The sequence below is a fragment of the Macaca mulatta genome, chromosome 4 (assembly GCF_049350105.2).
Source record: "Macaca mulatta isolate MMU2019108-1 chromosome 4, T2T-MMU8v2.0, whole genome shotgun sequence".
NCBI classification, from domain to species: domain Eukaryota; kingdom Metazoa; phylum Chordata; class Mammalia; order Primates; family Cercopithecidae; genus Macaca; species Macaca mulatta.
In genome coordinates this window covers 47,474,717-47,499,300 of record NC_133409.1, presented here as the reverse complement: position 1 = coordinate 47,499,300, position 24,584 = coordinate 47,474,717, and the positions used below count along the sequence as shown (strand labels likewise).

Sequence of the window (24,584 nt, the reverse complement as noted above, 5' to 3'; positions counted from 1 at the left end):
ATTGAAAGTATGAAAGTAATCTTTAGATTCATTTTGACAACAATGGGATGTTGTAGCTCATTGTTAAATTTTACTAGCCTGATGGGTACAAAGTGTTCTTTCTGTTTTTTTTTTTTTTTTAGGTTTTTGTTTTGTTTTGTTTTGTTTTTTCAAATAAGCATTTCTTTTAAGTGTTTCTTGCCTATTTAGGTTAACTCCTCTGTGGTTTATGATGCACTCCTAGGTTATGCTATTGGATATTCTATTGAGCTGTCATTTTCTTGTCAATTTTAATAGCTCTTTGTATGAGTATACATTAATGCTTTAACATCCACATTACAAACATTCTCCATCATTATAATCACCTCTTGATTTTATTTGTAACAGTTTTGTTATATAAAAGCTTTTATTTTTTATTTTATTTTATTTTTTTTTTTTGAGACAGGATCTGGCTATGTCACCCAGGCAAGAGTACAGTGGCATGATCTCGGTTCACTGCCGCCTCAACCTCCCAGGTTCAACTGATCCCCCCATCTCAGCCTCCTGAGTAGCTGTGACCACAGGTGTGTGCCACCATGCCCAGCTAATTTTTTGTAAAAACAGGGTTTTGCCATATTGCCCAACCTGGTCTGGAACTTCGGGGCTCAAGTGATGCACCTGCTTTGGTCTCTCAAAGAGTCGCATTACAGGCACTGAGCCACTGTGCCTAGCAGAAGCTTTTAATTTTGAAATTGTTATATAATTCTGAATTTTCAGTGTTGGTTAAGAAAATTTTCTCTGCTCCTAGATTTTCTTACAAAAGTTTTCTCATTAAAATTTTACATCCAAATTTTAATTGTTAATCTGAAAAAGGTAAAATAAATACATTACTTTTGTTGTGTTTCTAAACTTCTGAACAGGTCATATTCAAAATTAAAGCCAGCGCTTTTAATCCAGACATGCATCACTTGAAAATGTGCTGGAAGGGTTTTTTTTTTTTTTAAGTTAAAAAAAAACTTACTAATATACTGCTTAAAACAATACAACTAATATACTGCTTAAAAATAAGCTGATTCGGCCGGGCGCGGTGGCTCAAGCCTGTAATCCCAGCACTTTGGGAGGCCGAGGTGGGTGGATCACGAGGTCAGGAGATCGAGACTATCCTGGCTAACATGGTGAAACCCCGTCTCTACTAAAAATACAAAAAACTAGCCGGGCGTGGTGGCGGGCGCCTGTAGTCTCAGCTACTTGGGAGGCTGAGGCGGGAGAATGGCGTGAACCCGGGAGGCGGAGCTTGCAGTGAGCCGAGATCACGCCACTGCACTCCAGCCTGGGAGACACAGCGAGACTCCGTCTCAAAAAAAAAAAAAAAAAAAAAAAAAATAAGCTGATTCTGTGTTTCCTAACTCTGCGGACTTCTTGTAAGATGTAACCTGAAATACTCTCTCTAACAGAAGAATTGAATATGGTCCATTTAATTTTAGTGTGATGACAGGTATTCCTGTTTTTTGTGTGTTGGTTTTTGTTTGTTGGTTTTTGTAATTTCAACCTTTATTTTAGATTCAGGGGATATATATGCCGGTTTGCTACATGGATAGTGTGTGATGCTGAGGTTTGGAGTACAATTGATCTCATCACCCAGGAAGTGACTAGAGTACCCAGAAGTTTTTCAACCCTTGTCTGCCTCCTTCTCCCACCTCCAATATTCCCCAGAATCTATTGTTGCCTTCTTTGTCCATGAGTACCCAATGTTTAACACCCACTTGTAAGTAAGAACATATGGTATTTAGTTTTCTGTTCCTGAGTTAATTTGCTTAGGATGTTGGTCTCCAGCTGCATCAATGTTGTTGCAAAGAATATGATTTTATTCTTTTTTATTGCTGTGTAGTATTCTATGATGTAGATACAGCACATTTTCTTTACCCAGTCCATCTCTGATGGGCATGTAGGTTGATTCCATGTCTTTGCTATTGTGAATAGTGCTGTGATGAAAATGTGAGTGCATGTGTCTTTTTAGTAGAACAATTCCTTTTATTTTGGATATACCCTCAGTAATGGGATTGCTGGGTTGAATAGTATAAATTGGTGCAAAAGTAATTGCATGTTTTACCATTGCAAATCATAGCAAAAGCCTCAATTACTTTTGCACCAACCTAATAGTTACAAGTTTTTTGAGAAATCTCTGAACTGCTTTCCTCAGTGGCTGAACTGGTTTGCTTTCCCACCAGCAGTGTATAAGTATTACCTTTTCTACACAGCCTTACCAGTATCTATTATTTTTTGACTTTTTAGTAATAGCCATTCTGACCAGTGTGAGATGATATCTCATTGTGGTTTTAATTTGCACTTCTCTGATGATTAGTGATGTTGATTTTATGTTTTTTGTCCACTTGTATGTCTTCTCTTGAGAAATGTCTGTTCATGTTATAAACTCTGATGGAATGCACTATTTATAAATTTCTCTATGTGTTTAATTAAATATTTTGTTTTTTGCATTTGGGGGCTGTGTTTTTAAACACACACAAGTTCAGCTTTGTTATATTTTCCTATGAATTTTTTGTTAGCAGTATATAAGTAATCCTTTTGTTTATAATTACATTTTATACATGACATGCATGTTTTATACATGGTTGTGTTAGGCCATTCTAGCATTGCTATAAAAGAATACTCAAGATGGGGTAATTTATAAAGAAAAGAGGTTGAATTGGCTCTCAGGTCTGCAGGCTGTACAAGAAGTGTGGCACCAGCATCTGCTTCTGGTAAGGGCCTCAGGGAGCTTTTACTCATGACAGAAGGCAAAGGAGGAGCAGACACATTCACATGGCAAGAGTGGGAGTGAGAGAGGGAGCAAGAGCAACAACTGGCTCTTGGGTGAACTCATTACTGTGCGGATGGCACCAAGCCATTCATGAAGAATCCACTCTCTTGACCCAAACACCTCCCACCGGGCCCCATCTCCAACACTGGGGATTACATTTCAACATGAGATTTGGATTATTCTTAATGTATTCCTTCTTTCTTCAGGTTTATTACTTGTATTATTTTCTCATATCTTTATTGCTTATTATTGCTGTGGGTTGATCAAATTTGTATTTGTATTTTTTAAATATTTTTTAATTACCTTGTTTTAGAATTTCTGATGTAATTTTACATTTCATCAATGGCTGACCTTTTTTTGCTCACATTATCAATCAAAAATAACCCAAACATGTCCCCCTAAATTTCAGTTTACCATTTAATATGCTCATTTTTCCTTATTTTTCTGCCATCCCAATATCATAACAATGTTAGAAAACTTTCACCATCCTTTTCCTATAACTTTTCTTCCTACCCCTATGAGAACTTTAGAATGTTTTACTTCATATTCTCTTTGTCCACTCCACCCTAACTTCTTGATATAAATTAGGGAGTTATGCCTTATTTTTATCCTCTGTAACAGTTTTTCAGACAGGTATTATATGTTACCTGAAGATTACATATAATTTGCCAAGAAAAACATTGTTGTGTGGTGTTTTTCAGGACTTTTTCTTTCTCTTTTGTTAATGATAAGTGGATTTAAAAATACAAGTTTAGTTTTTTAAAGTTAAATTAATATTTTTCCAAGAAATTGTTTATCTAAGTGTTATCTAAGTATTAAAATTTATCAAAGATAAAATTATTCATGTAGTCTTCTGTGTTTAAAAAAATCTCTATTTTAAATATAATGTGCCCTTTTCATCAATCACTTTTGATGTGAATGAACAGAGATTTGTTCATCTTCGTAGACAATGTTTGGGGTTTGTATTTGTTGATTGGTCCTATCTATTTTGTTTTGTTTACTTTCTTTTTCTCTTGTCAATATTTTCTTTCTCCTACATTTGGGGTTGTTTTGTTTCTAAACTATGAGTTGTTGATTACCCATGGTTTTCAGCCTTTCTTTTCATGCTAGTATTTAACATTATACCTTTTTCTATGGACACTTTTATAGCTGCAGGTTACATTTTTTAATATAATATGGTCATCATTGTTTTGCTCTAGTTTCTAATGTACATTATAATTTTTTCTTAGAGTCAAAATAATCTAGAAGAGGGTTTTCATTCTGATATATATTAAATTAATAAATATAAATGATTATATTGTTTGATAAAACTTACTATTAATTATTAAGTGTTCAACATTTATATATATTCCATGTGTGTTTTTAAAGAATGTGTACCTTCAATTTCTGGGTGCAGAGTTGTGCATCTGTTCATTAGATAAAGTTTATAAATCATATTTTTCAAATATATGTTCATATCAATTAATTATTCATCTACTTTATCAATTAATTATGGGAAGAGGTGGGCTAAAATGTCCAACTCTGATGGAATTTCTCTATGTGTTTAAATATTTTGTTTTTTGTGCGGGGCTATGTTTTTAAGCTCATACAAGTTCATCTTTGTTATATTTTCCTATAAACTTTTCCCGTTAGCAATATATAAGTAATCCTTTTGCTTATCATTATGCTGCTAGAATGTATATTTTATTAATAAGGCTTCAATAGCTTTGCTTGGTAGTCTTTTTTTTAATCTATCATTTTCTATCTCTTTATTGTATTCACTGTATTTTGATGTCTCTTATAAACATTGCAATGGTTTGTTAAAAATCTTATCAAACAGTAATGACTTTCACTTTTACCCATACGAAACATAAAGCTAAAAGACTGGACAAAATATGTGAAGCAATGATTTCCAAACAGTGGACTTTGGACATTGACAGTGCAAGCCTTCAATCCCTAACAGAAGAGAATCTCATGAGATGACTCCCACTTCATGCTAGCTCTGTGCCTGGAGAAAATTTTCTGAGCAGAGCACAAAGAGGTAGAATGAAACCAGAAAGAAAACTGTGGCCCTACTCAGCTGAGGAAGAAGAGGTCAGAGTTCTGGAATCAGAAAGAGTAAGTAGGAAGGGTGCTGCACCTAAGGACTTTAGATCGTTGGTTTGGGACTGGGCCTCACACATGTAATGTGAGGCTGTTGAGACTGAGGAGGACTGCTTCATGGTCAAGATCAGAAGGAATATGCTAGAGTTCAAGCCACCGTGCAAGATCTGTTAGCAACTCCTTAGGTGAATTGTGAAAGACGGCCAGGTATACTCTTTGCTATTGCAAATGGTCACACTTTCGCTTCTATCCAAGACTTATTGTTTATTTTACCTTTCCCTCTGTTTTAATTATGCTTGTGGGTTTTTTCCTGAACTTTTTTCACTCTGTCAAAATGTGTGCCAGGGCGCTCTGGGACCATTATCCAAATAAAACATGAAAATATTTTCTTTGCCAATTTTTCTTAAAAGGAATTGACCTGTAGTGTCATTAAAAATATAAAATTGATTTGAGGGTAGATATAAGACCCAAATATCATTAACCAGGTATTTAAATAGGAATGATTTAACTAGATAAACTCATTGTCAATGCATATTGTCAAGTTTTAAAAAATGTTTTGCAGAGACTGATGCAATCAACTCCCTAGTTATGGAATAGGGTAAAGACTAGAGTCAAAGAACAGTTCATGAGAATTAATAGCGTAGGTAGCCATCTACAAAGTGTTACCGACTGGCCTGCCATAGGCTCTGTCATAGTGTAGCCGACTGCCATGGTTACTACTTGAGACCGTGATTATAGCAGTTACTGTTGTTACTGCCTGAGATTGTCATTACAAACTGAACCAAGGGACAAACGTAGAAATTATAACAAAAAACAAAAGAAACTTTTGAAGGAAGGGGAGCCAGGGAAGAAAAAGAGAGCTCCCCACTTCTAGTGAGCAAAGGCAGTCCCTGAGCTTCCACAGCCGCTCCTATTTATTGGGTAACAAGAGCAAGGAGGAGGAGGTAAGGACTGGTCAGCTGCTTAATTGATCACAGGTTCGTATTGTTACTAACAGGCTTCAGATATACCTAATCACAAGAAACACTGCACTTGGGGCGTGACTGCCCTCAGCATTCCTTCTGGGTGGCAGACGCAGTTTTGTCAGTTTGCCAACATTCTGCATTTATGACAAACAGTTTTGTTGCTTACTCATATAGCCTCCAGTGGTATACTGAGTTGATCATGAGCCTCATTCTTTTGGCCTGTAACATCATAGGACCAAGATTTATGCTTAGAAAATTCCTTCCAGTCTTGACATCTACAGACATCGTGTTCTTCATATCTCTGGAAATTCTTTGGTTTTTGTTTTGTTTTGTTTTGTTCTTTTGAGACAGACTCTCCTGCTGTCGCCCAGGCTGGAGTGCAGTGGTGCTATCTCTGCTCACTGCAAGCTCCACCTCCCGGGTTCACGCCATTCTCCTGCCTCAGCCTCCCGAATAGCTGGGACTACAGGGGCCCGACCCCACGCCTGGATAATTTTTTGTATTTTTAGTAGAAATGGGTTTCACCGTGTTAGCCAGGATGGTCTAGATCTCCTGACCTCGTGAGCCACCCGCCTCAGCCTCCCAAAGTGCTAGGATTACAGGCGTGAGCCACCGCACCCGGCCTGGAAGTTCCTTTTTTTTCTCTGTTTTTTGGAGACAGAGCCTTACCCTGTCCTCCAGGCTGGAGTGCAGTGGTGCAATCTCGGCTCACTGCAACCTCTGCCTTCCAGGTTCAAGCAATTCTCATGCCTCAGCCTCCTGAGTAGCTGGGACTACATGAGTGCACCACCAGAGGGTTTCACCATGTTGGCCACGCTGATCTCCGACACCTGGCCTCAAGTGATCTGCCTGCCTTGACCTCCCAAAGTGCTGGGATTACAGGCGTGAGCCACCGCACCCAGCCAAAATGGGATGACATGTTGGAAGGGCCAGGAAACAAACCTGGACCTCCCGCATGGCAGGTAAAAATGCTACCACTGAACCACCATGTACGTATGGAAGTTCTTTCACAATACCTTTGGAAGGGGTAGTATTTAAGTGGGATCAGCTCTTTCCACAGGAATAATCAATAATTTCAGTGGTTCTCTTAGGGTCCAAGGGGCTTCCATCTATAGCCTGATACGATCTGGCAACATAATATGTGTTGAATGGCACTGAGTAGACACTTATATCTTACCACTTGTGCTATGAAACAACAGTGATTCCGAGATACTAGGTGACTTTTTATTGGCTTGTAAGCACCAGTGCCTTACTCTTTCCACTTTGCCGCTTTCCTAGTAACAGTTCCCAGCAGCAAAGGCTTCTGTGAGCTTTACTATTTGGTCAGTCACTGGTCTGTAGAAGAGAGGTGGGGCAGATCAGAGCCAAAGTCCCCAGCTCAGAAATTCCTCTTCAACATTATTTTGGGGTGGCACCAAGAGTGATAGGCATTCCCAAAGCCACATTTTGCTATAGCTTCTCCTCTGCTCTCCCTATGGAGTTTTCACAGTGAACCTGACCTCATTTACTCCCTTTTTTTTTTTTCCATCCTCTGGTGTCCTTCTGACTCCTCTCCCCAGGCATGCAGTAACCCCTACTTTATCGCTTTACTCATTACCCATTCACACGGGAACTGCACTGACCAACATGGTAGCCACTAGCCACATGCAACAATTTAAATTTAAATGAATTAAAACAAATTTTAAAATTCAGTCACTCGGTTGTTCTAGCCCCATTTCAAGTGTTCAATGGACACGTGAGGCTAGTGGACTAAGAAAGTAGACAGCACAAATATAGAACATTTCCATCATCACAGAAACTTCTATTTATTGAACAGAGTTGCACTGAAGTATAAATGACTAATAATAGCTTAAAATACTTTTCCTTCTGGGAGAGCTATATTTAACTGAATTCTTTTACTAAATGGATCCAGCTCTGATATTAGCCTTTGTTTAAGAGAAGCTTTATAAGCATCCAGCCTCTCCACTGCCCCTGAAAGCATAACACCTAGATCAGAGGTGCTCAGATCTAATTGCACATAGGATCACCTGGGAAACGCAATCAGACTCTCAGAAGGGAGCAGGGCAGGACACTTAATTTTTAAAGTCCAGGTGATTCTAATATTCAGTTGGCATTGAGAACCGCAGACCTAAGCTGTTACTTGGGATGGCTAGGTCTCTGACGATGATAATTTTGCTTTAGGTGTAATGTAATCCATCAACCTGGCTTGTTACTTCCCAGAGCCACATTTACTATTGCATTCTGATTTTTGCTTGGGCTCCTTTGGCCCCAGAAACTTCCTTTGCTTTTCTTTAACTCACAGCAATTGATTTGTTAGAGTTTCTATTAATATATTTAATACTTAACAATACTGATAAGGAAGCCTCAATGATGCAGGTAATAGAGTGATAAGCAAATTTAAGCAGTAAGGCAAGAAGTCATTGGTTATTTGCTTTCTGCTGTTCCAATAACCACATTCATTTCCTATTAGCCAAACTAAAAATAACAGAGTAAAGAGAAAGAATATTTTTCATATAGTTATCAGAGGCCCACAGAACCCAGAGCCACAGAACAATCACTGCACACCATGTAGTGGAAGGCACTACTTTACTTACCTAGTGGAAAGAGGCACTAGGATTCAAGACACACACAGCTAGAGGTAGGAATACAAACCTGGTCACTCCCAGCAGAACTCTATCCAGTCTGTGCTCCTGTCACCCTCTGGTTCATTTAAAGCATTAATGTAACCACTCAAAATTCATATAACAAAGCAATATGTTCATTCAAAGCAGTATGTAACTAACAGAACAGCTTAAACCAAAAGCTATTGGGTTAGAAAAAAATGGGTTACAGAAAATGGATTGGGGAAACGGGTTAGGGGAAAAAACATGAGAGACAAACCCAAGTTTTTGGGCCCTAATTTTTTTTTTTTTTTTTTTTTTTGAGACAGGGTCTTGCTGTGTTGCAGTGGTGCAGTCATGGTTCACTGCAGCTTTGACTTCCTGGGCTCAAGTGATCCTCAACCTCAGCCTCCTGAATAACCGGGACTACAGGCACATGTTCACCACACCCAGCTCGTTTTTAAAATTATTTTTTGTAGAGATGGGGTCTTGCTATGCTGTCCAGGTTGGACTTGAATGCTGGGTTCAAGCAATCCTCATGACTTAGCTTCCCAAGGTGCTGGGATTACAGGTGTGAGCCACCATGCCTGGTCAGGCCTAAATCTTACACATTTTGTGGAACTCTCTTTAAGGATAGAAAAAAATTAGGTATGAAACAAATATTTATTAAAGGTTACAAAAGAACAGTTTTCAAAGACTTTCTGCAAATCAGAAAATCCAGAAAAAATATTTCATTTATTAACCTCTGATACACCTTATACTACTTCTACTGTAATTTTTGCTGCACATGACAACATTCTTTTTTTGTAGAGATGGGGGTCTCACTATGTTGCCCAGGCTGGTCTTGAACTCCTGACCTCAAGCAATCTTCTTACCTCAGCCTCTCAAAGGAATTACAGGTGTGAGTTACTGTGCCTGACCTTTAACAACTTTTATATCACTATTTTGGCAAGAATAGTGTGCAAATTCAGTCTTTCCACCATTGTGAGGGAAATATTATTAGCCAATATTTATAGTTACTGATAGTTTAGAAAACTTTCAGCTTCAAACTCCATTATTAGTAATGACATATATATTTTTAGAATTCTCATCAAATCTAAAAACACTGTAGTTCCTTTTTTATATATAAGCTGTAATTTTTCTGCCATTTCAAGTTTTCTTGTGTAGTGACTTATTTTAAATGTTAATGCCCACTAACAAATGTGACACTGATGTTTTTTTATGGTGAATTAGGAGTGTATATTATCTTCGCTGATATCAGATTTCATGCCATGTCAGCAAGAAATTAATAAAAGCCTAAGCAAGAGCGAAGACTATGGCCCAGCAAAGGAAGAAGTGCCCTTTGGCTGGAGCATGGTGTAAAGGGAGATCTAGAGGGGACATAAACTAAAAAGGTGTGTTAAAGCCAGGTTGGACATGAGTTGTAGTACCAAATGCTGTTGGTGGCTGAGGATAGACTATCATGTCTCAGTTAAAGAATTAAGAAAACTGTTTATGGATTACTGAACACATGAAAGGAGTGTAGGGTCAGGAGAATTTTCAATAGAGTCAGACAAACCTCTGGATTCCGTCTCTACCCTGACTGGCATGTGAGGCCTCCCCAACAACCAGTAATGGGAGTGACTGCAAGCTGCCTAAAGAGACCTCACTAAACCCAAGTGAATGTGTCATCAACATCAACTCAACTAGCCCTTAGCTGTATTTCAAAAATGACATGTTTACTCTAACTCTACCTGGCAAGGGGGGAAACATGAGGCATCTGAAGTTGGAATCAAAAAGGAGAATATTCTGAACTAATTGGATAAAATGTCTTACTTTTGCAAATTTTACAAGTACATATGGCCACATGAAGACACTACTGGGACCCCACCTAGAGTCTTGGTGTGACACATGTAAAGGAGAAGTCCCAAAGCTTAAGCATCAATAGCTTCGATGTAAATCCTCTGCTTGGAGCCAGATGCCTGGGTTTGAAACTTAGCTGTGTAACTGTACAGAAGTTACCTAATCTTTCTGGGCCTCAGTTTCCTCATTTGTGAAGTACTAACAATAGTATCTACCTCATAGGGTGGTTGAGAGGATTGATTTATATATGCAAATAGCAATAACAGTGCTTAGCACATATTAAAGGCTTTTTATTTTAGAACAAGCTTCTCCAACTCACATCTCAAAGGCTGCATGCAGTCCAGGATGGATTTGAATGCGGCCCAACATAAATTTGTAAACCTTTTTTTATTTTTTTGAGACTGAGTCTCACTCTGTCACCTAGGCTGGAGTGCAGTGGCGCCATCTAGGCTCACTGCAAGCTCCGCCTCCCGGGTTCACACCATTCTCCTGCCTCAGCCTGCCTAGTAGCTGGGACTACAGATGCCTGCCACCACGCCTGGCTAATTTTTTGTATTTTTAGTAGAGAAGGGGTTTCACCGTGTTAGCCAGGATGGTCTCGATCTCCTGACCTCGTGATCCTCCCATGTCAGCCTTCCAAAATGCTGGGATTAGCGTGAGCTCAAGCCACCAGGCGTGAGCCACCATGCCTGGCCAAATTTGTAAACATTCTTAAATTATGAGTTTTTTTGTGAATTTTTTTTTTTAATAGCTCATCAGCTGTTGTTAGTGTTGGTGTATTTCATGTGTGGTTCAAGACAATTCTTCTTCCAATGTGGACCAGAGAAGCCAAAAGATTGGACACCCCTGTTTTAGAAGTATATTAACAATAGATCACATTTGTATAGCATTCTTCATTATAATGTGATTCATCTGATCCTTTCAATATTTCCACAGTTTGGTTATCCTTGTTTCTGTTTTTCAGATGAGAAAATCCAGGTCACAGGATTTTAAGCAATTTGCCTCCCAGTATGTTTTAGATTTCTCTCCTTGGAGCTTTTTTGCTTACCTCTTTTATTGTACAAATGATATGGTAACATGATAATGTATGTATTTATCCCCATCCTCCACTCAGGCATAATCACTGATGGAAAGGCCAGGGTCTTGTCTGACTTCAAATCCCTAGGGCCTGTTAGTGGGCAATCAAAGCAAGTTTATGCCTTATATGCCTATATTTCTTTTTTTCTTTTCTTTTCTTTCTTTCTTTTTTTTTTTTTTTTTTTTTTGAGATGGAATTTCACTCTTGTTGCCCAGGCTGGAGTGCAATGGTGAGATCTTAGCTCACTACAACCCCCACCTCCCGGGTTCAAGCGATTTTCCTGCCTCAGCCTCACAAGTAGCTGGAATTACAGGTGCCCGCCACCACACCTGGCTAATGTTTTGTATTTTTACTAGAGATGAGGTTTTGCCATGTTAGTCACGCTGCTCTCAAACTCCTGACCACAGGTGATCCATCTGCTCAGCCTCCCAAAGTACTGGGATTACAGGCATGAGCCAACACACCCGGCCAAATGCCTATATTTCTTAAAGGACTAGTCCTTATTTCTACCACCTGGCTTCATCTATAAACTCCGTGGATGCGTCTTTCAAGATATATCAATATGATCCTCTCTAGACATGCTAATGGTAATAATTGTTTGCAATTCCCATTCTTTTCTTAAAGAATGAGGCTGTCTTTTACATTATGGGGAAAACATGTCCAGTTTCTGACTATATTAAAGCATGGCAACTACTTGAAATGGGGAATTAAAAAACAGTTCTTCCCTTTAACACAAGCCAGTGGAGAGAAACAGAGCATGCTGGAACTAAAGTCATCTCCACATCTTTTGCTGGCCTTCTTCTAATAGCTGGAATTTCCTTTGGAAATCATTTATTATAGGTATCTACTATTCTTAGAGCACACTTATTGGCTGTAATTTCTTGCCAGTTTGCAAGTTACTCGTAATGTTTTCCACCATCAAGAATCCCTGTTGTGGTTTATTTTGAATGGACTTATTGCCCAGTTCCACTGGAAAACTTTTATGATGGAATTTGTAGCTACTTGATTATGTTTTTCCACATGTTTTATGTATTTAAAGCTCCTGGGGATTAGTGTATAGAAAACATGTGGATTTGGTTTGGGCTCTGATTTTTACTCATTTTCTCTGCAGGATTCCTTCAACCTACACAGTGACCAACCAGGTTGTGCTGCAGCCTAATCAATCAGGAATCTGAATAAAAATAAAACTGGAAAGTCCTCCTTTCCAATCAACAACTTCCACAGTTTACCTTAATAATCTTTTGTAGATGCTACAAAGCTGTGGTATCTCAGTTGTGTGAGAAAGCAAAACAAAACAAATTGAACTGGGCTCTTTTAAGAGCCCAGAAGATTAGAATTTAAATGTTCTGATTTTCTTTGTCTTTTTTTTTTTTAACACACTATCAGCCTATTGAGAAATTATTCCAGATTTACAAACTGAATAATAATAAAATTATATGACTGCTTTTCAAACTAAGAAAACTAGGTTTGCAGACCCTAAAATTGAGCTACTGTTTGCCCCAGCAATCCCATTATTGAGTATATACCCAAAGTAAAATAAACAGTTCTATCAAAAGACACATGCACTCACATGTTCATCACAGCACTATTCACAATAGGAAAGACATGGAATCAACCTAGGTGCCCAATAACAGTGGACTGGGTAAAGAAAACGTGGTATATATACACCATGGAATACTAAACAGCCATAAAAAGAAAGAAATTATGTCCTTTGCATTGACGTAGATGCAGCTGGAGCCCATTATCCTAAGCAAATTAATGCAAAAACAGAAAGGCAAATACTATGAGTGGGAGCTAAACATTGATTACACATGGACATAAAGATGGGAACAACAGATACTAAGGATTACTCGGGGGAGGACATGGGCTGAAAAACTATTGGGCATTATGCTCACTACCTGAGTCACAGGATCATTTGCACCCCAAATCTCTGCATCATGCAATACACTCATGTAACAAACCTGCACAAACCTGAATCCAAAATAGAATTTGCAAAAAATAAATAATAAAATTTGGTTTTCTCTTTAGATCTTTCTGGTGAAAGATTCAGGTAATCAGAGTTGTCCTTGGATGAAGACATCCCCAAAATGTGTTTGATAGTTCTTCAAGGAGCATATCTCTCCCCCTCCTTCTATATTATATTATATTATACTATATTATATTACATTACATTATATTTTTTGAGACAGAGTATTACTCTGTTGCCCAGGCTGGAGTACAGTGCTGCGATCCTGGCTCATTGCAACCTCTGCCTCCTGGGTTCAAACAATTCTTGTGCCTCAGCCTCCTGACGTAGCTGGGACTACAGGCATGCACCACCATGACCAGCTAATTTTTATAATTTTAGTAGAGACGGGGTTTCACCATGTTGGCCAGGCTGGTCTCAAACTCCTGGCCTCAAGCAATCTGCCTGCCTTGGCCTCCCAAAGTGCTGAGATAACAGGCGTGAGCCACGGCACCTGGCCCTTCTTTACTATTTTATTTTTACCTCCATGCAAATGTAAGAACTTTTGTTATTTATCTGATATTTAACAGTGAGCATTGATAGAAAGACTTTTGAGCAGGTGAAAATCACTGACTGAAAATGGAAAGTTAACATGTGAAATGGAAATTAGCAAGGTAACAGCAGTAGCAAAAAAGATATAAATAAGAATGGTTTCAACACTTGTTATGTCTTCACATTTTTTGAATCCTTACTAGTCTTCACCGATCCACATAAACTCCTGAAGAAGCCTAGAAATAAAGGATAGGACGCTACTCACACTCCTTCTTCCACTCCAATAATGGGAGAGAAGAAAAGAAAAGAAAAAAATACCTTAGACAATTAGTCACAAAGGAATTGACCATTTTTTTTAGAGAAGATGACCCCATTTCCTATAAATTTTTTAAAAAGGAAACTTTCTTCACTATTAATGGAAAGTTACAGCCACTTAAGGAACTTAAAATTTTGAATATATCATTTGGGAGAACTTTAATGAGTAGGAATGTCTTACTCATTGTTCCATGAGCTTGCTATTAATAGCTATAATTCAAGTGCATCACAAAGGTTTCAAGGATGCTCATCCACTGGGAGTTAGGTCCTATTTTTCTTGTACACTGAAACAGGTAATTAATTAATAGCCAGGAGGACATGAGGTAAAAGATACAAAACATTATTTGAAATTTTTAATTTTTATTACTCTGCCCATCCTAGCATTCTCAACCTTTCTCATTTTCTTCAGTCACTCATAATTAGTAATTCTGAACTCCTTGCGGAACAGCTGACAGTCTCTTAGGAAGGGTCTTACAGGAAGGAGAGTGGAGTTAGTAGAACCAGACTTTGAATATCACCCTTTTGGGACAGCAAAGTGTCCCAGGTACCAGCCCATTATGTGCAACTCCTGATAACCTGAGCAGAAGGAAACAACTGGAACCCATGAGTTAATGGGTGCAGCACACCAACATGGCACATGTATACACGTGTCACAAACCTGCACGTTGTGCACATGTACCCTAGAACTTAAAGTATAATAAAAAATAAATAAATAAATAAAGTTGTGATAAATTCTCTTTACAATGGAGGGTCAACAAAAGAAAAAACAAGCCCATAAACTTTCCTCAGACAGAATGTAAAGTGATGCAAGACTCGCCTCAACCAGTTCTACGGTATCATTTAGCTGAGGGAGGATAATATAGACCTGTTTTCAAAGGTTGGTGAAGAGCCAGCTCAGTCCCATGGTTAGAGTTCATATTCTATAACCCTCAGGTGTTTCGTTTAGTTCAATAAATTTACTGAAGGCCAATTATGTGTTGATAACCAGAGCTGATACAGTAAATAAGATACAGTTCCTTTCTGCTAAGAGCTTGGCAGTTGATCACCTGATGAGCTGAGTCTTGAATTCTTCCCAACGTGACTGTCAATGAACCATGTTCACTTGGAGCCTTTCGCTTCTGAATGTGAAATAGATGCAGTTTCTTACTTGACTAATTATATGTCTTATTCCTCTTTTTGGGTTATTTGTTGTCTGGGGGTGGGGCAGTTATCGAATGTTTATTCTAAGTATGTGCATTCATTTATTGCCATTCTACGTAAGCATACTTTCTTTTCATGCCTCTCATCCTTAAGATTTTATCCTTGGCTTTTTCCAAATCTCATTCTGCTGGTAATTTCTTTCTCCCTTTCTCTTGGGTTTTGACGTATGTCTCTCTTTCTCCCTTTTTGTTGTTAACAGTAAACATATTTGAAGGCAGGAGGGCCTAATTGCAAAGCTAAAATTAAGGTTAAAAAATTAAAATATTTAACAGACATTAAGTACAAACTAAATGAAATATTTTGTTGATAGAATGGGGTGGGGAGATTTTGATAGTTAACTTTCACCTGTAAAGATTTATCTCTTTTTAGAAAATCTGAAGTTTGCTTCAGATTTAGAAAATATAAGCATGTTTAATTGTTAGAACCATTCATTTTTGCTATCTTTCGAACCTCTGGCTTTTATTTTTAATTTTAGAGTCACACACACACACACTTACACTACACATGCACAACTTTGTTGTATAAAGGAAACATCTCTTCAATGCCTGTGAAATAAAATACCAATTCTGAGTCCACCTCTTCAACATTTCTCTCCCTTCCTCCCTGACCCTGTCTGCTTCCATTTAATTGTTTTTTTACCACTCTGTACTTCCGGTGACACCCATGTGCATGATCTTTCCCCACTGCTACACTCTTCTGAAGCCTACCTTGCCTTTAACATCGATCTCTTTCTTGGATTGTATGAAACATTTTGACATTTGAGCAGAATAATAGTTAACAATAACAATGGCAACCATTTGCCTTGCTCTGCACTAGACACCACGATGCATTATCTTATTTTGTCCTCCTGATAGCCTTATAAGGGCGAGGAAATATAGGTTTTAAAACTTGCTCAAATTCACAAACTAGCAAATGTAGAAGTAGAATTGGATCTAAAGTTTACAGAACCCCAAGTTGCATGTTCCAAACCTAAAGAAAGAATCTCTGAAATAAACTGAAGGTGTAAAGACTTCTAGGTGAGAAGTAAGGGGAGAATTAATGGAAATTGGGAGGAGGGAAAAGTGGTAGAAAAAGTATAGTGATGGAATTGACAATACTTGATATTTAGTTGAATATGAAATCAGAGAAAGCAGTTAAATGAAATGCCATTGTTAGTTGCCTTGGTAACTAGGACAATGGGAGTTCTGTCCAAAGCCATCACCTTCATTGCTGGAATCTGAGCCAAGGAGAATACAGACATTTATTTTGAAATAATAGCTTAAGTATAACCTATGGCATTATTCCTCTGAGTAATGGAGGTTTGTCCCTGGCAGCCCTTCTGCCATGAATATTCAGATCTAAGCCTGATCTTATTTCTAAGGGCAGCAGAGGGCAGACACTGCCGAGACCAAAGAAAGCAATGGTCGGCTTTGAATTTCAACATAGGTATTTTTGAAGTCTATGGTGAGATGATAATCTCAAAAGAAGTCTTTTTTATTATTATTATTTGTAAGATCCTGGCTTAATGATCACTAAACTGGTTTTTCCAGAATTTCCAAATCTAGGCTTTGAATATTAAGTCATATACAGAGGACTAAAGCACAACCTCCACAACAGAGGTTGCAGTTGTGGAGGTTGCTCAAGCAGTCTTCCCACCTTAGCCTCCCAAGTAGCTGGCACTTATAGGTGCCTGTCACCACAACTGGCTAAGTTTTGTATTTCTTGTAAAGGTGGGGTTTCACCATGATGCCCAGGCTGGTCTCGAATTCCTTGGTTCTCCCTCCTAGGCCTCCCCAAAGGCATGAAGATTTAATATAACTACACATTAGGGAAGGATACGGCTATGACATAAGTGAGAGCAATTCCTATGAGGGAGGTAAAGGAAATAAAAGTCCTTTCTATATCTAAGGGGAGGAGTTGAGTCTGGTGGGAGAGGAGAATGAGAAGAAGGACAGAGAGAGCATGTGAGCATGATGAAGCGTGAAGACAAGAACAAAAGCTGACCAATTTGGGGAGTCTAGTCCATGCTCTACTGCTGTCTTACAAAGGTGAAGAGGGACTTATTGATGATAGTCACAGTGGTAGAAGAACCCCAATCGCTTTGGAATAACCCCAAAGCCAGAGGATTTGCTCCTTCTTTCCTATGGCATGGCCCCTTCAGGAATACTTGCATTTAGCATCATTCTAGAGCAACACGGCAACCTGGAAATATAGCAGTGGATGATTAAACATTAAGCCAATGTTAAAGAAGGGGTTTAAGTATATGGGCCTGAGATACTATTCTTGATTTCCAGGGCCTATATTTGGAGTGCAAGAGTTCTTGAAGTTTCTGCATGCCCTGGAAGTAATGTGGATGTGGTAAGAGAACTGGAAGAGACCAGAGATCAGGAAGCAGAGGCTGAAGAGTGAGCAGAACACCAGCACTAGAGGCCACAGCTAAGAGCTCAGCAGGGGAGAAGTATAGAACCTGAGAGAATAGATGAACTCAGCAGTGCCTTGTGGTATGAACACAGGCTCAGCATGTTTGTGACCAAATGGGTGCAACCAGACCACAGCAGGGGCCACCAGGACAGGGGAGGGTGGCAGACCAGGTGCTACTTCATGCAGCTGGTCACTGAGCCTGCTTGAGACATTAAATCTGAGAAGACAAGTAGAAAGAAGAAAAAGGTGAAGACTGTATGTATTCAATAGGCACTTATTTAACCAGGGAAATGAGTATAGAATTTAATTGGAAAAACTAATAAATGTAAAATGGCAAGCAAAAGAGGCAGAAGGCCCTGTGAGGTGGTCCTAATGAGTCAGTCCAGTTAAGTTACAGAGAAATAAATTTACAGTTTTCTGAATCAGAATCACAGTGGGTCCACTTTGACCTCTCCAGTCTAGATTGCCTCAAATCAACTCTGTATTTCATGGTGTGGTACCCAGATTTTTGTTGTTAACAATAGGGACTATCTGGAAGTTTCCTATTTTAACTGTTTTTTTAATTGATGTGGAATTTAACTTAGATGTTAAGTTCCAAAATTAATAAAACTTCATTCACTAACACCTGTGTGCTTTATAAATGTGGATCCTTGGGGCAAAGCTCCACTTGCTCCATCATAATTACATGGGCAGAAATAGGGAATATAAAATGAGAAAAAAGGCTGGGAAGGCAACCTGATAAATTTTTTAAAAATAAAATTTTTATTTTAGAATAGTTTTTGAGTTACAGAAAAATAGTAATGGTAGTACAGAAAGCTTTCTTATACCCTACACCCAGTTCCTTTGTTATTAAAGTCTTATATTAGTGTGGTGCATTTCTTACAAAATTAATGAACCAATATTAATACATTGTAATTAGCTGAAGTTCATACTTTACTCATATTGTCTTAATTTTCATTTAGCATCCCTTTTTTCTGCTCCAGAATCCCACCTAAGATAGTGGGTTATGTTTAATTGTCATGTCTTCTTAGTTTCCTCTCAGCTGTGACAGTTTTTCAGACTCTCCTTGTTTTCAAAGACCTTGTCAGTGTTGAGGAGTACTGGTCAGGTATTTTGTAGAAAATCCTTCAACTGGAATTTGTCTCACATTTTTCTCATGATTAGTCTGGGTAAGGGTTTCTGGAGATCACAGGGCAGTAAGGGTACCATGTTCATCACAGAATAGTAAGGGTATATGTGTCAATATGACTTATCATGACTTATCACTGTTGGTGTTGATCTTGGTCACCAGGCTGTGGCAGGGTTTGTCAGGATTCTCCACATAAAGTTACACTCCCCCCAACTTTATTCTACTGTGCTCTTTGGAAGGAAGTCTCTATGCACAGCCTGCACTTAAGAAATGGGGAATTATGCACCACTTCCTTGGGGGTGACGTTTGTACATAAAATGAGTTCATTTTTGACACACAAAGTTTGAGAAGTCTTGGAAATACATAGTGGAAGCTCTCTGTGGGTGTTTAATATGCAAAATTATTGTTCCACAGAGAAATCAGGACAGGGATGGAGAAAGAGAGAGTAGAAAACAAGAGCATCCGAGAAATATAATATTCAGCAGTACCTAGATGAGGCACCTGAAGGAGAGAGGTGAAGGGAGAAATCTGTGGGGAAAATGGGACAACTGGTAATGAAGTATCCAGGAAGCCAAGGGAAAACAAACTCAAAAGGGGAGGACAGCTAGTTATACAAAATGTTATAAATAAAAAAAATAAAACCCAGAAAACTAAATAAATTTATGCATTTGGTAACTAATAGGTTAATCATTGTCTTTTATTATTTATTAGTTGTGTGCCCCTATCAATTAATAAAAACGGGAGCATACTCTTTTGAGCTTATGCCATTATCAACTCTTAGCTATTCCCAAGGTTGGCATGCCCATCCCCCCATTAAACTCTGGTCATGTTTTATCCTGGCTTTACAATGAATTATTTGTTATTGTCATTACAAATCGGAACTTTCTGGTATCCAATGGAATAAGGGCATTCCTGCTGTAGAGAAATGACAGCATGTTTTTGCAATCTTGAGTGACCTTTATTGAAGTTTAGAGATACTTGAGAAAAACAATAGAATGAGGAAAATGCAGAGGTATAGCCAGCATCATACATTTTGAGAGTGGTCCTTGGGAACTCTGCATACAAATACCACACACACCAGCAGAAAGAAAAACAAGTGCAGTGGAAAAGGCAATGGAATGGAGTGTGGAATGTACTCTAGCCCTACCCGCATTTGTCTTCACGCTGCACAGTCTGTGGAGACTCTTCCCTTCTTTGGATTTGCTGCCTCATCCATAAAGTGAGCAGACTGGGATACCCTGTCCCTATAGTTCTGTTCATTACAGTACATGATCTGAGGTGTTTATTTTGCTGCTGTTGTTGTTGTTGTTTTATTTGTTTGTTTGTTTTTGAGACGGAGTCTCGCTCTGTCGCCAGGCCGGAGTGCAGTGGCGCAATCTTGGCTCACTGCAAGCTCCACCTCCCGGGTTCAAGCGATTCTCCTGCCTCAGCCTCCCCAGTAGCTGGGACTACTGGCGCCCACCACCGCACCCAGCTAATTTTTATATTTTTAGTAGAGTGGGGTTTTCACCATGTTGGCCAGGATGATCTTGATCTCTTGAAATCTGAAATGTATTTGATTTGGTATTGGTTAAACCTGAGATGTAAATGTTCTATTCAATATATCATTAAGCATTTTCTTCTTGAACTAAATACTTCTTCCTTATTTTCCTTTTATTTGATTTTTATTTACTAGCAGCCCAATACCGTTGAACTAACTACTTTTTAGCAAAAGGAGAAAAGCACATTTATACTTCTGTAAAGTTTCTTTCTTTATCTAGTCAATATTATACTGAGAGCCTCAAGTCTTTGGAAAACATTTCACAGAGACTCACATTAGAATTTGACTCTTTTAAGGCACAGTAGAAGCTATGAATTCTAAGCCAAATATTTGTGATCACACATAAAACCAAAACCAAAAGGAAATTAAATGTTTTAGGGCCTTGTTTTCTAAGGCCTGCTCTTGGATTGATAGTTGGTAGCTGAAGGGAAGGGCAATCCTGGAAATGAAAACTGTCATTGGGAAGAATAATTTAGGCCTTTAACATATACATTTGTATAAGAAGCATTCTGTAGAATTCTGATAAATGTAATGTGTGTAAATCACCCACTGCTATCTTGGCTTATGGTAATCACTCAGTATTCTCAGCATTTAACAAAATAAGGTTTAGCTTTCATTGGGCCCTTATTAACTAAATTAGCTATGATCAGCCAAAGTATTTTTCTTTTTCTTTCAGTGGAATGTTAAGGCACCAGTGATTTTTTTTCAATCTGTGGGTTTTCAGGAGAACTATGTACAAGTTTTTGTAATTTGGGGTGATTTTTTAAATTTACTAGTGAAGATAATATTTATAGGGAACATGTGCTTTGAAATTTAGCTTTCTTTTACAGAAATTGTACTGTGGAGAAAGATTTCCTTCAAAGTTGATTTCAACAACCCCAATTCTGTGAAAACTACCTTGCCTGTTCTGGATAGAAACTTGATTTCTACCCAGTTTATCGGGTGTTAGAAAGAAACAAGTCCAGACAGACGCTTATGACATGCTGTACTTACTTGTTTTCAGGTCTCTATCCCATAGACTGGAACTCGTGCGTCCCGGGAAAAGATATTGTGTCTTCAGCTGGCACCTTACTTATAAGGTGCTCAACATATATTAAAATAACAAACTTCAGCTTCCAAATATAAGGATAAAACCAATTCTAAAATCCACATTTTAAGGGGACATTGGGTGGGAGTGGTGGATAGTGTTTGTGGTTAAACATTCTCCAAATCTCCTTCACCACCACAACCACCGCAAGTAAAATCTGTGTACAGGTAAACAAAGCTTCAAGGGAAGTCTGTTTGGCCCTCCTTCCTCCCAGATGGTCTTAGACTCCTCCCACATGGCAATTTTGGAGCTGACACTGCAGAGTTTTATTTGGAGGCTTCATGTTTCTAGCAAGTGTTCCATTTATGTTGACTTTTTATTCATAAGCTTTGAGAATATCTATTCCTAGAGCCTACATTCATTCTATTTTTCAAAAACAAATACACTAGCATTCCTGCATACTTACTGTTTTATCCCCTTTAGAGGTGAGCCCCTTATACACTAGAAGCAGCAATTTTATTCCATTTTATGCCAGCCCTGTTCATTCTGTAAGCTAGTATGATGCTTTTTTTTTTTTTTTTTTTTTTTTTTTTTTTTTTTTTCATACTGAAAGCTCAATAACCAGTTTGAGATAGACCTATATGCACACACAACCTACTGGAATTCTAACCTCATTGCTTTATAGAAAATAAATTCCTCAAACTGCTCTGGGTTATTTAGTGGCCAGTGAACACTATGATCTATACTGATCATCTGAAGAAACTTCTGTGTGTAGATATCAATAAAATACGTGTCAAGAATGGAATTCAGACTATATTTTTCACGTTGTCTCAGGAACACACAATTCTGCCAAAATGAGTAAGTGAATATATGAATGAATGATTAAAACCTTATAAAGTATAATTGTATTATATTGAGCATCCAGTATACACAGTAACCAAGCTAGGCATTTCTTTTACATTTTTTTTTTTTTTTTTTGGATACGGAGTCTAGCTCTGTTGCCCAGACTGGAGTGCAGTGGCACGATCTCAGCTCACTGCAACCTCCACCTCCCAGGTTCAAGCAATGCTGTTGCCTTGGCCTCCTGAGTAGCCAGGACTACAGGTGTGTGCCACCACGCCCAGCTAACTTTTGTGTTCTTAGTAGAGACGGGGTTTCACCATGTTGGCCAGGCTGGTCTGGAACTCTTGACCTCAAGTGATACAGCCGCCTCAGTCTCCCAAAGTGCTTGGATTATAGGTGTGAGTCACCACACCCCACTTCAAGCTAAGCATTTTATACTCATTATTTCTGATCCTTTAAATAACTCTTTATTGGTACTCCCATTTGTAGATGAAGAGACTCAAGAGAAGTTATATAACTTTCCTTCAACTAGTAAATGGCAGACCTAGGTTTAGAATACATGAACTGCAAAATCCTCATTCTTTTCATTACATAACTAGTTTCCTAAGATGAAGGTTGTCACTGGTTCCCTTGAAATAAAACCTTACAGCAGATATCTAACAATTTTCCCAAAGGATTATTTTAATAGTGACTTGTCAATATCACATTAACTCCATAAATTATCATTATGACTGTTTGATTGCTGTTCAAGGTGACAGGTTCTTTTCTCCCCTATGTTAATGTATTCCTTAGCGATAATGTCTGTAGACTGTAGACAAACTCCTGTGCCCTTGTACTTCCCATCTGATAAACAGTAGTGTGGCAAAAAGCCTTCAAACACACACAGTGCATCTTGTCATTGAGATTTTTAAGAACATTTGAAGGTAACAAACATAAAAATAAGATAGAGAATATAACATTAGCATGAATCATAAGATACATCTCATGATTTCAGAGACGTGGCCTGTGTATCTCCTTTATTTCAGAACACTTGGCAGGCATCCATTCATTCTCTTTTGACTTCTTGAGAGGAACATGTTTGAAGCATTTGCCTTCCCTATTTTCAAAAAAAGTAATATTCTGTGTTTTACAAATTATGCTTCCACTTTAGACATTCGTTCATATTTTAACTTCCTTTTCTTAAGATGCTACAGTTCTGGGAACCTTGAATAAGGAGGAAGCAGACTTTAGGTGTCACTTTTCCACAAGTGATTATTGCTGTGCTTTTTCTTCTCGTGGAGGAAATTCAGAAGATGCAGTACTTTTTTCCCCAATCATTGATTAAGACACTTTGCACCATTTATTGATCTATCACCAACTTTAATGTCTAGAGATGGAAAAGGCTTATAAGGACACCTGCATCAATCATCGTAAGTGTAGGCGGAAACACTTCCATTTATGTTTTACTCCACACTAGACATCATATAAGTGCTTCACAAGTATTCAGTTTGTTATTCAAGTAATCTTATTTCCCCCGTTTTGTGGATAAGGACAAGGAAGTTGTGTGGGTTCCAAGTAACTTGTCAATGGCAACATGGTTAGCAAGTTGTAGAGCCCGATTTTATTATGGTGATGGAATATCAGGAACTATATTTTTATTATTTGTTTATTTTTTCCCACAAAGAATCATTACTAACATTTGCCAAACCTCTAAAATACATAATTAGAAGTTGGTTTACGCACACAAGCATGCAATTACTGGTTATACTTAACACTGGTAGAGAGGAAGAAGACATACTTTTAACAACCATGTTTCACAGAAAGTATCAAAATGCTACTGCTGTCCCTGGAAATTAAAGAAATAGTCCTTTGGCAGATCAAAATTCAATGTTAAGCATAGAAAAGAGGTTGGACAAGCCCTGCGTACCTCTCCTCTAACATATCTAAATGATTCCATTTTTAGATAAGTTGGACACATGCCAACTTGTCAATGCAATAAAAAAGCATTATGTTCTTCAATGGCGATGCAATTTTTCTATCATAAACCATGATGTTCTTAAGAATAGGGCCTGATTACTAATTACTTGCTGAAAGAACAGCTCAACGTCATAACATTAACTTCTATAAACACACACACACACACACAAATTTGGTAGATATTTTCTAATGTTCGAATGTACAATTCCAAGTCACTCTTCAGATAAATCAATTGATTCTGCTAGTTTGGTAAATTTTGCAGCTAACTCTTGGCAGGTCCATCAGACTAGAGTGCAGTTTAAACCAGATATTCTAAAGAATTGTGAATATATGA

The 24,584-nt window shown here is 38.2% G+C and overlaps 2 long non-coding RNA genes across 3 annotated transcripts in view; both read left to right on the top strand.

Moving 5' to 3' along the window:
* LOC114677510 (uncharacterized) overlaps positions 1-2,453 on the top strand; it is a 42,856-nt gene extending 40,403 nt beyond the window's left edge. The window contains exons 7-8 of one of the 2 annotated variants that reach the window (XR_013417002.1): positions 425-542; positions 1,519-2,453. This is a non-coding gene — a long non-coding RNA (uncharacterized LOC114677510). Of the gene's footprint in view, positions 1-424; positions 611-1,518 lie in introns of those variants that run through there. The other variant, XR_003728835.2, reaches the window with a different exon arrangement.
* Positions 2,454-4,706: 2,253 nt separating this feature from the next.
* Positions 4,707-18,374, top strand: LOC114677509 (uncharacterized). The gene is made up of 2 exons (XR_003728832.2): positions 4,707-5,065; positions 17,629-18,374. It is a non-coding gene; the product is annotated as an uncharacterized LOC114677509 (long non-coding RNA).
* Positions 18,375-24,584: the final 6,210 nt, after the last annotated feature.